This window comes from Antechinus flavipes, chromosome 3 (genome assembly GCF_016432865.1).
Source record: "Antechinus flavipes isolate AdamAnt ecotype Samford, QLD, Australia chromosome 3, AdamAnt_v2, whole genome shotgun sequence".
Taxonomy (NCBI): Eukaryota; Metazoa; Chordata; class Mammalia; order Dasyuromorphia; family Dasyuridae; genus Antechinus; species Antechinus flavipes.
The window spans coordinates 338824249-338842835 of record NC_067400.1 but is presented as its reverse complement, the minus strand read 5'-3'; the positions used below and the strand labels follow the sequence as shown (position 1 = coordinate 338842835).

The following is an 18587-nucleotide window of genomic DNA, read 5'->3' as shown; positions in this document are numbered from 1 at the left end:
CTAGCCCAAAATGACTTCTTTCCTCTAGAAAACTCCCTTTTTATAGTCATTTTGACACTTATTCATATGTTGCCTTGAATTATTATTTCAAACATGAAATTTTGCTTCAAGGGTGTAAATTCTTCCTGGTAGCTTAGATTTTAGGAAGGAAACATCATCTGAATAACCTGGTGAACCTAACAAAGGGATGAAGACACAGGGAGGTGCTAAATAGTCTGGTTGGGCTGAACTGAATAAATCAGTATCATAGGGATGGTATGGTTTGCCTATCTCATTATATAAAATAGATGTCTTCAATGTATAGGAGATGCTTTATAAATTGTGTTGTCTTATTCTATAATATTCCCTTCCATTTATTTTACATTCTAGCAAAAATTTCTTCCTGTGTACATCTATCATACACTCCCCTTCCTCTTCATTTTCCTTTTTGTCCCTTGCTGTTGAATTTCTACCTATCTAGCAAATTCCACCTTGTCTGGGTCTCCTTCCTCTGGTTTCCCCATCAGTAATGACCTTCCCACTCCCTTGGGCATTAAAGAGCCCTTTGTATCTCACATGCATCTATTATGTATCATTGTTATTCTTTATGTTTCATGTCCCCTTCTAGGTGATAAATTTCACAAAGACAAAGTCCTCATCCCAGACTGTAGCATTGAGCACTATTTTATTATTATTCAGTTGTGTCTGACTCTTTGTGACTCCATTTGGAATTTTCTTGGCAAAGATACTGGAGTGGTTTACCATTACCTTCTCCAGCTCATTTTACAGATGAGGAAACTGAGGCAAAAAAGGTTAAGTGACTCACCTAAGGTCATCCAACTAGTAAGTGTTTCAGGCCAGATTTGAACCTAGGAAGATAATTTCTTTCTTGTTTCTAGGCCTGGCACTTTATCCACTATACCAACTAGCTGCCTCATTGGGTTCTATAGATACTTAGTATAAAAAGTCTGAGAAACTGTTGTTTAATTGAATTAAATGGAATGGATGAATGGGTATTATCTTGTTCTTGACACTGGAATTATAACATGAATAAAGCCAAAAATACAATGCTCTAGGAAAAAAGGCTACTCAGTAAAGAAGACATCAATCTCATTTTTTAAAAAACTAGTGCTGGATTTCACAATGAGACACAGCATCACGTGTGACACCTTTGTAATTCTGACCACCAGTGAGGCTGAAGCTGGAGTTCATAAGCTCAGGAGTTCTGAGTTGCTGCAAGTTTTGACAGCTGGGTGGTTGCATTAAGTCTGGCACCTTTAGGGTAAGTCCCTTGGGAAGCAAGTTGGGGCAAAGAGACAAAATGTCCCAGGGTGAGACTGGAAACAGAGCAGGTCAAAGCTTCCATGCAGTTAGTAATGGAATCAGGCTATGGATAATTTCTGCACTTTTGTTTGGCCTGGTTGAGATGGAGAAACCCTGTCTTATTAAAAAAAAAAAAAAATAGAAAAAAAAAAAAAAAGAAAGAAAAAACAAGAATGAGGGCCAGTGACCTGAAATGAACATTCTTCTCCAATGTTTTACTGAGATGTCAGCCCTGCCTGGCGACAGCCTCCCAAAATGTTTGGCTGGCTTGTTTAATGAAGGACAGAGCCTCCAGCATGAAAACAGAAGGCCTCCATCGGGCCTGCCCTGGCAGCTCTATTCCCCGGCAGAGGAAGAGCGAGGCAGCAGGGGGCAGGCATGTGGCCAGCCAGTCAAGCCCCCAGCTGCTTCTTGAATAAACATAACCCCAGCTGTCCGTGGAGACCTGCTGCTTCCCTCGGTGTCTGTGGAGTGGGAAGCTTCACTGAAGCAGGCGCCGTAGGGAGAGCAAAGGAAGCTAAAAGTGATTTCTCTTCGACAGGTGACATCGCTGGGCAAACAGGACCACAGCCTCTACCTGTTAGGGAGCTACAGAGAAACACAGACAAAAAGGGAGCAATACGACCAGGACACCCCCTAGTCTCTTTTCTCACCATCACCCGCTCCATTTTTCAAAGTGGTTTCACGGCCATTCTCATAGGATGCTCTGACTTGCTCTTTTAGATAAGTAAGACAAATTCTGGGGTTTCCACTTTGCAAAAGTTAAGTGACCCCACTGTGGCTACACAGATGGGGAATGGCACAGCTCAAGCCTGAACCCAGAGCACTTCTGATCCAGGAGGAGTCATTCCTTTGCTGCATTAAAATGCCGAGATTTTGGGCCACTGGCAGTCATTTTCTTCCCCTCTCTAGGATTTAGTTTCCTCACCTGTAAAATGAGAGGCTAGCAACAGATTTGCTCTCACATCCTTTATGAATCTAAAATTTCATGACTTAAATGTCTAAATTTTCTTGAAGATAAATAGCATTAGGATAGGTGGCACAGTGGATCAACACCAACCCTGAAGTCAGGAGAACCTAAGTTCAAATTTGACCTCAGACACTTAACACTTCCTAGCTGGGGCAAGTCACTGAATCCCAATTGCCTCAGCAAAAAAGATAAATAGCACTTTCTAATTCTGAAAGTGATTTGTAAATTAATTCTATCACTCATTCAGACCAGCCTTCCTTAGATTTCTCCACTAATGAAAGTGTAAACAGAATATCCAAAGGAAGGAAAACAGAGAAAAAAATGATATTAAAGTTACAATAGAGAAAAGGGTCATGAGAAGGGAAGAGGTACGTTTGAGGCAGTGAGGTGAAAGGTTTGGTACTCAGGTGCTCAGAGAAGGAGGACAACAGATGGAACAAGGAAGTTCTCAATCTCTTGAGGGAATGGAGGAAGAGCGAAGACCCCAGTGTAAGACTCTATAACAGCAGGGGCCACCCAGACAATCCGTTGTCTCTTGAAGACACTAGCTGGGGATTACACGCAAACATTAGCATCGAAGCCCCATCAGCTGGAAAAATTAATGAAAAGTTGCCGACACTAATCATGTACAAGACAGCCCCGTTCTCTGAATGCTTGCTGTGATGTCACAGAGGGGGAGGTAAATCAGACAGGCTTTCCTTGTTGCCAGCAATACTGGAGAGACATGAAACACATATATTTGCTGCCTGTGATACGAGGTGATTCCATGTACTGTCTGGGCTGGTGTAGCCTGAGGGAGTATTGTACAGAGGCAGACTCTGCACCCCTTTCTGTCCCCTTTCCCAGAGAAAAGCACTGTTTTATTTCCATGTGAACATATTTGTGGATCCCAGGCAGAGATGGATGGTTAATCAGTACTTTAAATGGCTGCTCACCACAATGGGGGGGGGGGGGGGGGAGGACGGACTCCTGCCAGGCTCCAATGTTTAACTATTTATTTATACAAGACTACTTATGTTTGGGCAAGATGTTCTGAGAAGAAAGAGAAAAACAAAAATAGCTAGAATTGAATGAATGCTTCAAAAACATTCAAGTAATGATAATCACACTAAGAATGTCTTTATTTTGGATAGTGTTCTACAGTGTTTTTGCATTTATTGTTTTCACTCCTATGCTTAGCACAATGCCCAGCAGACAGTGGGCACTTCATAAATGTTAATTCACTATAGACTGGGAGGCTTGCATTCAATGTCCTTGGTGAAGCAGGGAAAGCATTGGTTCTGCGGTCAGGGTTGTGGTCTGGCTGGCTTCTAGTTTCTTTTATCAATTTACTCCATGCCTCTAGATAAATCACCTCTTTGAGTCTGAATTTCTCCTCCTAAAATGAGGGGACCCCTTATTCTATTACTTCTCTTTGAATAACTTTTTCTGCAAATAAAAAGATCCCAAAGTTTGCTCTTGAGGAGGTAAGAAGTAAGAGTCCCTTCCTGTGTATTTTGTTTACCTTGTTGTGATCATTTCCTAGGCAGATCACAGCTGGATTAACTGATCTTTAAGATTCCTTCTAATTCTGAAAACATTTGAGATTTGAACATTGTTCTTCATGTGTACTAGACTATGATTAAAAAGAAATAATAATTCTTTATATTTTTGTCACTTTTGAGGACCAATCATATCAATTTTATGTTGCTGTTGTGCAGGTGTATCTAACTCTTCATGATCCCATTTTGGGGTTTTCTTGGCAATGATACCAGAGTGGTTTGCCATTTCTTCTCAGTTTATTTTACAGATGAATAAAATGAGGCAAATAGGTTTAAGTGACTTATTCAGGGTCACCCAGGTAGTAAGTGCCTAAGATCACATTTGAACTCAGGTCCTCCTGACTCCAAGCCCAGTGCTCTATCTACTGTACCATCCTAATTTAACTCTCACCATACCCCTGCAGGTAAGCAAGTCACGAGCTGTTATTCCTACTTGGAGATACTGAATAATCAAATGATATGTCAAGTGATTTGTGAACTTCAAAGTTTTATTTACTTAACCTATTATAAACACATATATTTATTATAAAAATATACTATAAGTATACTATTTACATACTATAAATAATATGCTATATATAGTATAGTATTTTATAATACTATACTGTAAATAATATATCCTATTATAATTATAATATATGTGGCAGAGAGGTTAAGCAATTTGTTACATGGCTATATAGCAAGTCAGTGATATACTTAGGCCTAAGAATCCATGCTTTCATATTCAGAGTCCAATGTTATGTTCCTATAATGCTTCTCAAAGATTTTGGTAATACAGCATCCCTACTCCCATTCTCAGCCTCATCCCTTTTTATTGTTTCATATTGTGTGTGGTAGGGATGGCAAGGGTTGCTCAGAAACTGTTCAATCCCACTGCTGCCAGCACTCTCAGCTGCTCCCTGTCTACATAGTCCAGTCTGGAAGTGAGGTACTTGTGGATTCCGTACTTCCCTTTAACTAGACTGTTGTGAATACCAGAGGCAATCATGTTCTTATAAGCTGTCAGGCAAATCAGTAAGGATTTACTAAGCATCTCCTGTGTTCTCAGCTCTGTACCAAGTGTAATGGATCCAAAAAGGGTATTGGTCTTCCTGCTTCCACAAACTCTCCTCTGATCCATCTTTTTGCTCAGGGGATAACATAAGCTGTTCTGAACTACCTTGCTAAGCATTTCCATGACTCTAAATTGCATACTGGTCTACAGGATAAAATACAAACTCAGCTTGAGATTCAAGGTCCTGCACCATCTAGCTCCTAATTGTCGTTCATTATTTTACACTTCCTATACAAACGAGGCAGTCCGGTCCAACTAGACTACTAACTATTCCCTCACCTTACCACTTTTTTTCTGGCTTCTGGTATTAATACAAGCTGTTTTATAGGCTTGGAACGCCTTTCCTCCTCATCTTGGATTCTCGGAATCTTCGTCTTCCTTCAAGGCTCATTCAGATGTGCTTCCTCTGTGAAGTTTTCCCAATTCTTCAGTCCTTGTTTTCTCTCTCCTTGGTATTCCCTGTATTATACTTATTTGTGAACATACTGTATTTCTCTAGTAGAATGTAAGGGGATAGCTAGGTGAATCAGGGGATAGAGTGCTGGCCTGGAACCTGAGTTCAAATTTGACCCCAAGTCAGTTAAGTCACTTAACTTCTATATGCCTTAATCCACTGGAGAAGGAAGTGGCAAACCACTCCAGTATCTTTATCAAGAAAACCCTATGGACAGTTGAAACTATATAGTCCACAGGATTCAAGACCAGTCAGACACAACTGATTGACTGAATAACAACAGTAGAATGTAAAGCTGAGGGCAAGGATTGTCTTTTATTTATTTATTTTTTTTAGTCTTTATGTTGCTATTGCCTAATATATAGGCACAAAAACATAAAAGGTACTGAATACAACAGCACAAGTACATAGTAGGGACTTAATAAATGCTTGTTGAAGAAATCAGTTTGAGATGAATTCCTTAACCTCATGGAACTCACACAATCCAGATGAAAGACTAAAATCTACAAAACAGAAATGACTATAAAATGGCAGATTCAAGGGCTTTTGGCCCTGTCTTCTGCCTTTGTATCGTCCCGTTTCTCCTCTGTCTTCCTTGCTCTCTCTAATCTTGCCTTACCATCTCCCATTTACCAAAAAGGCACTATGAACAAAGCTGGGCTTTTTAGCTCCATCTCTGGAATAGAAACAGACATCAGAAACACCATATAAAATAACCAACTCCAAACACAGTCACAGCCACTGATAATCTCTTTAGTCAGGTTTTGTCCAGTTTGGAAGGGCTGGCTCTTTGAATCTTCATTCACAGAACTCCATTCTCCATCTAAAAGCACCCCTGGAGAGCTCAGTGGGGAGCTGCTCTTCTCTGACTTGCTGCATGTATTTCCTATCTTGCTATTGGTTGATTCCTGCTCCCCAGATTCCTTTCTCTACTCCCCAGCCTTTTTCCTTTCTTCTGTTCTATGAAAACACTGTATAGCGACTTAAAAGTGGGTGGGTGTTTGTGTCTAGGCAGTTCCATCAGAGGAATTTGGGGGTTAGAGACGGGGCTGTCCCCACTGCTCCTCAAGCCAATTTTTTTTGGGAGGCAGGGCAAGTCTAAATGAGTATAGGAAAAAATTAATCACTCCAACTACTTTGTTTTGCCCTATTTTGGTAGTTAATAACTCAGCTGCTTTCTTTCTGCATAATAGAATTAATTTCCTTCATCCAAAGTCCCATATGAACTTGTTAATTTTCCCAGTATTCCCTGGAGGGAGGCAGCCAATATGAGAAAAGATTTCCTATGTATAGAGGGTAGACTGAGGCCCCTGAGAAGTTAAACAACAGACTATATGTTCCTGTGACAAGGAAAAGCTTCTATTTGAAGTACAATGCTGGTAGGTTAGTGGGTATGAAAAAGAATATTAATAAAAATATTTTTTAAAATCCCCAAAAGAAAGCAGAAGTACTGAAGGGACACAAATACAGCAATTTTACTACTACTTTTGTTAGATGTTGTATATGTACATGTTATTTATATAATCTATCTATCTATCTATATATATCACACATATAAATATTGTATAGATATAGACACAGGGACAGAAAAGCACATATAAAATGCTTAGTACAGTGCCTGGCACTTAATAGACTCAATGTAAATACTAGTTCCTATTATTACTACTACGACGATGATGACGACGACAACAACGACCTCAAACTTAGCTTATTCTCTTTTCCCCTATACCTACCTCATTCTCTTGGCTTCTTTATTTCTGCCAGTGGTTCTATTACTTTTCCCAGGTATCCAGTTTCAGAACACTGAGTTATCTCTTGCTCTCTATTATTATTATTATTAATTACCAAAATAAATTATATAACAGAAGTTCAGTTTCTTATAAATTCCCTTTCTTGTTCTTTTTATATAGAGATATTTGTGTTTTTAGATGATAGGTAAATTCATGATATAAAATAACATTAAGGATAAAAAAAATTAAACAATAAAGCCTGAACAGCTGGGGCAGTGGAATCAGAAATTTCCTGGGAAATTTAGGGAATCTCTGTTAGAATATAAATGTTCTTGTCTGATTTTTGGTCAGGCAGTAGAAGGGACCCTGGACTTGGAATGAGGAGACTAGGATTGAGTTTTGGCTCTATCACTTTCTGGCTACATGTCCATGGGCAGAATTATTTGTCTAGATTTCAAATTTCTCATATATTCATATATATATATATATTTTTGTAGATATAGATCTATCTATATATTATATTTATCTACCCATCTATCTATCCATATATGTACATTTTAAATTTATTATTATAACATTCACATCATCCTTTGACTTTTTTGACACTGTCCCTCATCCAGGTTCTCTGCTGACTTAGCTGGTGGTTCGTGAATCCTCAAGGTGAATATCTGTACTAAGCTTACTTTTCTTTCTATACTCTTTCCCCCTTTGTGATGTTTCTCATGGATTCAATTATCACCTTTATACAGATGGTGCCCATCTCTATCTCTAGTCCCAATCTCTTTCCTGAGATCTAATCCCAGACTTTCAGTTATTTGCTGGGGCATTTCAACCTGTATCGAAAACTCAACTCATTCTTGTCTACCTCGTTGTCTCAGCTTCTCTATTTCTGCCACCATTCTTTCCAGGAATCTGGTTTTAGAACCTCAAGTCATCTTTCCTTCTCGCCTGTCTCTTAGACCCAATTAATAATTATTTGCCAAGACTTGTTGAGTTTTTCTCTCCTTCACAATCTCTCTTAAATCTGTCCCCTGATTTTTATGCAGATTTCTAGCTCCTACTTTGGGTTCCAATCACCACTCCCTTAGATTAAAATAATTGCCTCTTAAAAGACTGATCTCTGTGCCTTCAGACTCTTTCCTCTCTGCCCGATCTCTAAAGCTACGAAAGTAAGTTTCTTCACTTACACAAGTCTGATCATGCCTTTTTTCTATGTAAACAAAAAATAACTTTCAGTGACTTGCTGTTGCCTAAAAATTAAATACAAACTCTTTGATCTGGTTGTTACTGATCTCCATGATCTGCTTCCTACATAACTTTCCGATCTTATTTCACATTGCTCTTTTTATATACTCTTTGTTCCTCAAATATACACTGGCTGTTCTTCAAACGTGTGCCCCAGTTTTGCATTCCAGACCATGGTCCATACTTAGAAGAGAATTCCTCTCTCTCTCCAACTGCTGAAATGCTTGTGTCACCTTCTACAGGTTGCTTCCTCTGAATTCTGAACGTGCTCAAAATCTCCCAGTTTTGCTTTGCATCTCTAGTTTGCTTTTATTATAGATTTTATTTGTTTCAGGTTTCATTTCTGTATTTTTAACTGCCAAATAACAGCTTGATGGTATAGTGGATAGAGATGGGCATGGAGCCAGGAAGACTCAAGTTCAAATCCAGCATCCAAATACAAAGCCTTACATTCATTTGGCACTTAATGTTTATTGAATAGAATTTGACACCAGAAATGTTTGCATTTATCTAAGCATAAAGTACAGTTGAGATAAAGGCTTGAGTTATATTCCTTGATATTAACCTCAACAGAACTTTAGGCATCTACTTCATTTTCCATTATTCTGTTATTTCTCTCTATACAAATTTTTATATGTAATTCTTTCCTAGAATTAAAAAAAAAATTCTGAAATTTGCTCCCAGGGAGGTGTAAGGTAAGACTTCCTTTCTACAGATTTTGTTTATTCTACTGTTCTTCCTTCCTGAGCAGATTCTATCTGGACTATTTTATCCATTTTGGGATTACTCATTTTGAAGGAGGCACTGACAAACTGGAGCCCAAGCAGCACTGAGCTCAGCAGAGTAAGAGCAAAAGAGGCCTTACTACAGAAGAAATGGTCAAAACAAACCGCAGATATTTAGCTTGGAAAAGAGAAGACTTAGATCATCGATGGCTTCAAGTATCTGAGGAGTTGTCATGTGGATAAAGGATTGGGTTTGTTCTCTTGGCCCCAGAGAGCAGATCTAGTGGCAGAGGATGAAAATTATAGGGAAGTAGATTTCTGTTCAACATAAGGAAAAACTTTTTAATGATTAGAGTTCTCCAAAAATGGAATGAAATCACCCCCATTTCTCTTCCTCTTGAGGTGAGGGGGATGGGGAGAGAAGGAAAAAAGAGTTTTCTGTTCATGGAGTTGTCAAAGGTGGCAGGCAGCAGATGACCACTTATGAGGGATGCCATAGATGAGGTATATATTTCAAATTTCATTTAAGGGTTGGATAAGATAATCCTTTGACGTACTGGCATTTTTTTCTAATTACATGTAAAGATAAGTTTTAAACATTATTTTTTATTATTATAGCTTTTTATTTATAAGTTATATGCATGGGTAATTTTACAGCATTGACAATTGCCAAACTTTTTTAAACATTATTTTTGCAAGATTTTGAGTTCCACATTTTTCCCCCCTCCCTCTTCTTCCTCTCCCCTCCAAGACAGCAAGCAATCTTGGAAAGTCCCTTCTAAGTCTAAGCTCCTATCTTAAGGGGGAAGGGAAAAGAATAAGCATTTATTAAGTACCTACACCATGTGCCAGGCATTAGGCTAATTTTTTAAAAACAAATATTATGGTTTTTTAAAAAAATAAATATTACTCATTTAATTTTACCCTGTGAGGTAGTACTATTGTGATCACCATTTTACAGCAAACATGTCAAGTGACTGGTATATCTAAGGTCACATTTGAATGCAGGTCTTTTTTTTTTTTTTTAATGGATGATGATAGGTTTTTATTATGCTTTAAAAGTTCAGCGAAAACAACCTTTACAATGCCATCAGCTAAAATGTCATGTTCTCTCTAATGTGATTCTGAGAATGTTGAGTTTTACATAAAATCGAATTCAGGTCTTCTTGACTCCAGAACCAATTTGACACTTGGTTGCCCCATTATTTTCAAAACCATCTAACTTTGAGTTGCAAAGGGGACCCCTTTGATCTGGGGATCTAGTAAATGCAGTTTGGGTAGATGGGAAAGCTTAGAGAAGTACTTTTTCTCTTCTCCCAAAGGAAATACAACAGGGGAGGAGTCCTCAGTTGACATCAGTTGGAATTGCTAAGAGAATGTAAATATTTGTCCTAAGTAGAAAAGAAACTGATGTGATCCAGTCTACATCTCTGGAGGTCAATAAACAATCAACTGACTAGGAGGATGTAGTCTCACTTCTGACACGAATTAACTTGCTTTTCACTCTTGGCTTATGTTATCTCTGCTCATTCCCTTTTCTGTTGATTCAAATCCTAATCATTTTTCTATGTCCAGCTCAATGCTACCTTTTCATAAAACTTTCCTGTGTTCACACTCATAGATTCCCTTCCTGTTACAGAGCTGAGAGCACCTGCTCATATATAGTTCTACAATAATCTGTACAGATGCATGTTTTGACTAAAGCCAGAAGTTTACGCTCTCTCTGAAAAGGGAGATGCCCTGACTTTTCCTTCTTTTACACATTTTTTTTTTCCCCCCAGCACTACCAGCACAGGATGCTCACTCAATAAAGACTTGTTAATTGAACTATAAAAAAATACTTGGAAGGAAAAAAAAAAGTTGCCAATAAACTACTTAGTTGTTTTTTCTGAAATCACCGCTGTCATCAACATTTACTTCTTTTCTGTCAGAGCCAGCACAAGCCAGAACAAATGCCCAACTAAAATACTCAAGAGGGTTGAAATTGGCTCAACTTTTTGGGTAGAAGAGAGAATGATGAAAGATTTCTCCCTTGAGGGTGAAAAAGGATGCACCCACGTCTGTTTCAATTCCTACAGCATCTGTCTGGGACTGTTTGATCTTCTTCAATGAACAGCAAAATATGGCTGAAAGTCAGGAGACACCTGGGCTGGAATTCCAGCTCAAATCCTAACTTCATTGTGTGTGACATTGGTGCGTATTTATCTACTCTGGCCTTCGGAGTCTTTTCTTTTTTAATATGACATAGGGGAATAGAATATTTACCCTCCCTGCCTTATGGCATCATGAAAGTGAAGTAAAGTAATATATTGTATCCAAAAGGATCCCAGGGAAAGATAAAAATACTGTACAATTCAAGGTGCTATTATCACTACCATTACCTAGCTATTAGTCTGTGAAGGGGCGTGGTCCTATATGTGAAATCTTTTTGGGTTCCTATCTTTTTAAGATGGAAAAATCTGACAATCTGTTCATTTGATCAGATTCTGATTTTCCCCTTTTGCTTGGCCCATGAACTTCAGAGAGAATTAGGCAGAATCTGCTTAATTCCCCCTCTGCAAGTTGACTAAATCTTAGCCTTTTTATGAATTTTTCTTGCCTCCCCTTTCTCCACAAAATAACTCATAGAATACTTTTATAAATAAAAAAATTCTCAAATTCACCAGCCCACATAAATTTGTTTTTTTTTCCTCTTCTTTACATTTTTCTTGTTTACAACATCGATTTTCTTTCTATTTAGTTCTTATCTTCCTTCCCTTATCAAAAATGGTTTCCAGTGTAAAAAATGAAAGACTAAATTTTTAGTCTTTCCTACTAGCCTGGAAGTTCTAAATCACAGCGACCAATAGACCAATAGTTATTTCCAAGACTTTATGAAACCCTAACTCCACCTCACTGCATTTACCTTCTCATTTATCTCTTGTTCCTTCCTGCTACCTTCTAACTTTTTTCAAGGTTTTCTAGTCCTTGGGATACCATCCCTAGACCTTTTAGTTCAATCGAATGTCAAGAAACACTGTAACATTTTAAAAGAATCAATAAATCAATATTAGGCTAGTGAAATAAATACTTAAGGAGCAAATTACTGCATATGCAACAGACACAAAGCTTGTGTCTTCTGCAACCATTCATTCACTTAAGTCTTTATTAAGTACTTTACTATGCACACAAACCAATGTTTGATATTGCAGGAGTTGCATGAGAATGAGAAACCCTTATGTTTCAGGGGTTTATGATATCACTGGATAGACAGATGTATACATACATGTATGGTACCCTATAAGTAACAAATGTTGAATAAATGTTTATTAATAAAGATGATAATAAGAAGTATTATAGATAAGTGCTACAGAAATCAAGAGCACTAAAAAGTCTTGACTAGATGGATAGGAGAACCTCTGTGGAGGGGATAGTACTTGATCTAAACCTTAAAGGATGGGAAGGAGTTGGATAATGGAAAAGAAAGTGAATAAGCATTTATATAGCACCTACTATGTGCCAGGCTAAGCAGTTTACAGATTGATCTCATTTGATTCTCACAACCCTGAAAGGATAGGTGCTATTATTATTCCCATTTTATAGTTCAGGAAAACAAGGCAAATAGAAGTCAAACAACTTTTCCAGGGTCACAAAGCTAGCAAGTATTTGAGCCTGGCTTTTGACTTCTATTTTCCTGACTCGGAGGCCACATTTACCTCCCTAAAAAAGAGCAAAAAACACAGGCACAAGCAGGGGTAGGGCAGGAGGGACCATTATATGGGACTGTGGAGGAAACCTATAAGAGAGCAATGGGAAATAAGATTTGAAAGGGAGAAAGTAGGTTTTTCAGAAATGGAAATGTGGGATATTTCAAAGCCCTGGCACTTTCCCTTAACCCCTTTTAAATTCTCTTCCTTCCTCTTCTGTCTTTGGGGACTCTGCCATGAGATTTGGCTTCAGTCAGGACATTTTCACTTTATGAACTCTTCCTTCTGCCCCATTCATCAATCTCTTGTTCAATCCTTTGGCCTGGGCTCCCCTTGCCCAGGCTTGCCCTGCTGGCTGACTGGTTTGGGAGTATTTATGATACGACTAATGCTCTTGCGAGCTCAGACATTTTACAACAGGTGACCACATTCCAGGCCAGAGAGCCTGGAGTTTCCTGCCCAGTGCTGTCAGTATGTGTGACAGGGTACACACCTTGAATCCAGCAGCGCTCTGCTGCCTCACAAGTGCTAGGTAGAGAAGCAGACAGAGCACCAGTCCTGGAGTAAGGAGGACCTGAACTAAAATCTGGTCACTTAAATACTTCCTAGCTGTGGGACCCTGAGCAAGTCATTTAACCCTATTGCCTCCCAAAAAGCAAACAAAAACATAATTGTATAGGCTGGAACATCAGAAATATGGCTAACTTTAAATATGACTGAAGCAGGGTATATTTCAAAGCAGCCTCTAATTTCTGTCCTGAGCCTTTCCCTTGCTTTTTCAGGGGCTCTGTCCAAAACCAACTGGCTGGGGTTGGGGGGAGGGGAGTAAGATTCCTGGCTTGGCACTTTCCTTTATTCTACATAATATGTAATGTAAAATGGCTGAGTAGAAAAAAAAGAAAAAAAAGAGAAAAAGTATGACCTTCATTATTCCCTATTCTACAAGTGTCCTAGTCTCCTAATTCACATTTTCCTCAGAGGGAATAGGAGACTTTGAGGGAACGCTGTGCTACTCTCATATCTCTATCCCACTTCTGCAACTCCTCCCCCCACTCCTAGCTCCCCTCAGCATCATGTAGGCTGGTCAGAGACCAAGACCAAGAGCTCATCAACAGCTCCCCTAATTAATTCATTTCCTACAAATTACTGGGAAGAGTCTTGATTATTTTCCCCATGCCCTTGTGTGCTTTGGAGGGGGAAAAGGGAGGGAGGGAGGAAGAGAAAGAGAAAAAGGGAGAGACAGACAGATAGATGGAGTTTATTTATATCTCTGGGTGGTGTTTTTTGTGTCACAAGGTAAGAATATTGCATCTGGATTCTTTCTAGGCTCGATTATCATGTTTGCAATTAAATTCTCTTTTCTCCTCATTTGTAACATGGAGTGGGAAGGATATGTGTATGTGTGTGTGTGTGTGTGTGTGTGTGTGTGTATATATGATGGAAGGAGAGATGCTCCAGATAATTTCCACTTTTAGCATTTTATGATTTTTGTGGCTCTGTTCTTTTTGGGCACCTGTATTCCTCCTGTGTGTACTTACGTTTCCTTGTGTATGTGCACGCTCTTGTATCCCCTTGATAAGGAGGTCCTGTACGGATGCCCAGGAACTCCCTAGCAGCTGTTCCTCTATTTATTCAAGTTGCCTCCCATTTTAGAATTTGCTCTGTGCCATGGGCTCGATGGATTCCTGCCTGCTGAGTTTGGGCATTTCTGGTCAGGGAAAATAGAGGGCAGTAACAATGAGAGAATGTGTAGGCCGCCCAGGTGAGAGGGAGGGAGCTGCAGAGGTAGAGGGGACTTGTTGCTACCATTAACAAAGGCATAGCCACGAGCACCCCTGGAGTGGAGCCAGCTCGTAGAAGTTGGCACTGGGTGCCCTGAAGGAACAAGCTGGCACCCTGGTGTCTGGGCTTGGAAAGAGACTCAGGCTGGAACCAATGTTTCCTTCCCAGCTGACACCTGACTGGCCCTCAACAGGAAGAGCGACAGCTGCAAAAAAGCCAGCCTTGTCATACCCAGGGAATGAGGGGTCCAAAGGAGCCATGACTCCATTGATGAGAAGTGATAAGGCTAATGACTAAACAGATGGCGTTTGGAGAAACAAAACAAAACTAAACAAAATAAGCAAAACAAAATGAAGAACTGCTGATGGAGGGAAGAATTTCAGCTGGGGTGATCAGCTTCCTGCAGATAACGCAGCAACTAGTTTTGATTCTAATGGCAAACCATGAACAGCAGCTTCAGTCAACAGCTGGGGACAGAAACAGGTGTGCCTTGGCGCCAAAGGCCCCAAATGGGGAGGGTGGCTGTGGACTGAAAGGACATGCACACATTTTCTGGTCACCTGCCCTGCGGGGAAGGGGAGGTGACTAAAGATGGTGTCAGAAGCAGAACTAAGAGGAAAAACAGTTGAAAGGGGGGAGAGGGAGTATTATCGGCAGAGAGGACAGTCCGATAGTGGTTTGGAGGCTGTAGCACTTAGCAGTCTTGGCAGAGGACTTGAACTGAGGGATGGAGACAGTGGTCAGACTGGAAAGGGAGTACGTCCTTTTTAATACTGGGCCCCTTTGGAACACATGCTAGACATGAGCTAGACATGGCTCTGAGCGCCCACAGTGTAAGACCTTAGACTTGGAGTCGTTCTTGAAGTGGTGAGCTACCCTCTCCTGTGACTCTCAGACTTCCACCATAATTGGCGACATGTCTTGTGAAATATCTACACAGGGTAAGTCGGTCTGAAGCCACAGTTTGAGGCCAATCACTACCCAAGATTAGGAACTGTTTGTGGTCAGGATGAGCAATTGGCCTGTGATCAGTTTATGGAGTCAGACAAAAGCCAAAGAAGTGGCTCAAAGTAATCTGTCCTACCCGGAACCTTTTCTTCATCAACACTATGCTTAAAGCATTTGAGATCACTTTTATTTTTCTTGAAAAGTCAGTAGAATTGAGATAATAAAGATCAGATTAACACAAATCCAACATTTTAAGTCATCTTTTCCCAGCAATCTGAGGGTGGAAATGTAGCTGCAAGTTTTAGCCTGCTCTTTGCTTTTAAGTAGCACAAATTACAATATTTCATGGTAACCTCATTTAAGCTTTGAGGAAAAGTGGCCAATCATTTATTTATGTCAGATCTTGCCTGATAGTCACAGTAAAGCCAATGGGACTGGAAGCTGATAAAGCATGCATACCTTTTGATTTTCATAATATAAAAGCTTGGCCTCTTGCCTAAAAGGGACTTCAGAGAGCATTAAAATAATTCCCTGCCTTTAGTTAGAGCTATATATATATAAACCAATTCAATGGGTGCTGACAACTGTCTTTCTTTTTTAGTGGAAGAAACAAACATCTTCACGTTACTTTTTATGAACAATGGGACATACTCATATAGCTATGTGACCTAAAGAACTAAAATCATGTCCCATAGTAAAGGCTCTTACTTAGAATACCTAAATCCAAGGGTTGAAAAGACACTCATTTCTAGAAGCAATTTTTGATATGTCTGTGGCTCACAGCATAATCTAGAAGGAAAGAATATTGATCTAGAAATCAAGTATCAGGAATGGAGGTACCCTGTGCTAAACAGCAGTTCCCTGGAAAGTGAAGTCACTCATCCCTTCTAAATTTAAATTTCCTCTCTATTGAAAAGGATGAATACTCTTGTCCTGATTATCTTATTCTAGTTAACCTGAGGGTCAAATAAAGTCATAAGTGAAAGCCATGTGAGGAGAACTTGAGTTCATATTTTATCTTTGATGCTAATTACTTGCATAATCTTGAGTAGGGCATTTAAATCGCTCTCATCTGAGTTTCCTCAGCTGAAGATGAAGGAGTTAGGTTAGATGCTTCTCAAATTCCTTCAGCTCTAGGTCTAGGATCCTAGATCACTATATAAATTTACGGAGGACCTACTTTGTGTCAGGCCTTGTACTAAATGCTTTACAGATCTCATATCATTTGTTCCTTACAACCTGAAGGTTAGTGCTATTATTATTCCCATTTTGCAGTTGAAGAAACTGAGGTAAACAGAAGCCAAATGACTTGCTTGAGGTCATAGAGTTATATATAAATATAATCTACTATAGTTATTATATAATATTATCATCATCATGCATTTTTTGAGAAGCATTTACTGGAAGCCCAACATATATCAAATGGATAGTGCAAAGAATGAGTGCTATAGGACTTTAGAAGTAGATCCCTGTGGTATTTGGGGAACCTTTACGAAAGAATTATTTGAACTGGGCTCTGGAAGATAGAAAGGATTTAGATATATGATGAAAATCCAGATACTTCAAATTGTTTTTTTGAGAGACAGAATGAATTGAGCAAAAATAGAACTATCAAATTTCAACACCAATTTACTTTGTGAAGTTAGGATTCATATACAGAAAATATATATAAAGGAATATACATATTTCTTTCACCAATGTAGATCACAGCTCATTAGTGCTTCTCTTCATATCTCGTTCTTATGCTACTCTAAATTCTCCATTAGGAGTCAGCTATTGGGCTAAAGGCCTTGGTTTAAATATCTTGACAATGGATGGATAACCACGGACCATGTGGGCTGTCTATGACTCTCATTTACTGTACTACTGGCCTACCACCCCCTTTACTAGTCATATATTCCTCTGATGACACTTTTTCTGATTTGCTTTGTGTAAATCTTTGCTGGGAGTATATTTCAGTCAGTCAGTTGGTTAACAAACATCTATTAACGACCTACTAGGTACCAGACACTATAAATATAAATGGGGGGGGGGGGAGAACAGACAGACAGAGAGAGAGACAGAGGCAGGGAGGGAAAGTTGGAAGAAGCCTTAGAAATAATTTTATTCACTTCCCTTATTGATAGATGAAGAAAATGAGGCCCAAAAGAATGCCCTATTTACTATAATATGTGACTTCAACATTAGAGTCATTTGCTCTTATATATATGATTCTGTGTTTTCTAACTGTAGAGAGGAAAGATTGGGTTGAATTGGTACTGACCCAATGTCATATTCTAGAAATTTCAGTTCTAATCCAGAGGTGTGACAATATTCCTGAGTGCCATAAAACCAGAATAAAATGTGACTGGGAAATAGTTAACAAAACAAACAAAAATAGAATAGAATATAGGTAATGTTAATAGGTGTTTTTCTAAGTTAATGAATCCTTCTGTAGGATCTTTCTGAATCTGATACCACTGTCATAAGCTACTCCAATACATGGATGGAAATTGGAAAAACTTCTTGTCCTAAAATATCTTAATGAAACAGTGAAGACTTGGAGCTAAAGGACACTGATAACTGAGCAGATACGTCTCTCACCATTTTGCGTCAGAAAACATTGGTGTGATCTGAGCTCACCTGCCAAACCGAAAGGCTGATAAATAATGTATCCTTTCCACTGAAGCCAGATAATGCTGTACACCTTGGGCATGCCATAACTGAATGGGAAAGTTATAACACTGAAATGCAAGGCAGCACAGTTCAAACATACTGTAAATCAGGGGTTGGCAAAGCTTTTTTTTTTTTGGTCACAAATCCTGGGCAGTCTGGTAAAGTCAATAAACCCCTTTTCAGAAAAATATTTTTTAAATGCATAAAATAAAATACATGGGACTACAAAAAAAAGCCAACTGTATTGAAATAGAGTTATCAAGTAAAACAAAAACAAAAACAAATTAATGGGCCATATTTAAAAAAGGCCTAGCCTGAAGTGAACTCCTTTGAATGCAAAAGCTATAAAAAACAATCAGATTGGGAAGTTCAGAGAACTTCAGACTAAATTCAGGAGTAGTTGGAATGTTAGCTGGAGGCAGGGCCCAGGCCAGACTTACAACTCTAGCTTTATTAGTTATAGTCCAGGGATCCTCTTATGGGGAGTTTTGGCTA

At 39.1% G+C, this 18587-nt stretch overlaps 1 protein-coding gene across 1 annotated transcript in view; it reads right to left on the bottom strand.

Moving 5' to 3' along the window:
• HS6ST1 (heparan sulfate 6-O-sulfotransferase 1) overlaps positions 1-18587 on the bottom strand; it is a 295577-nt gene that overhangs the window by 70267 nt on the left and 206723 nt on the right. The gene's annotated exons all lie outside the window — the stretch shown is intronic.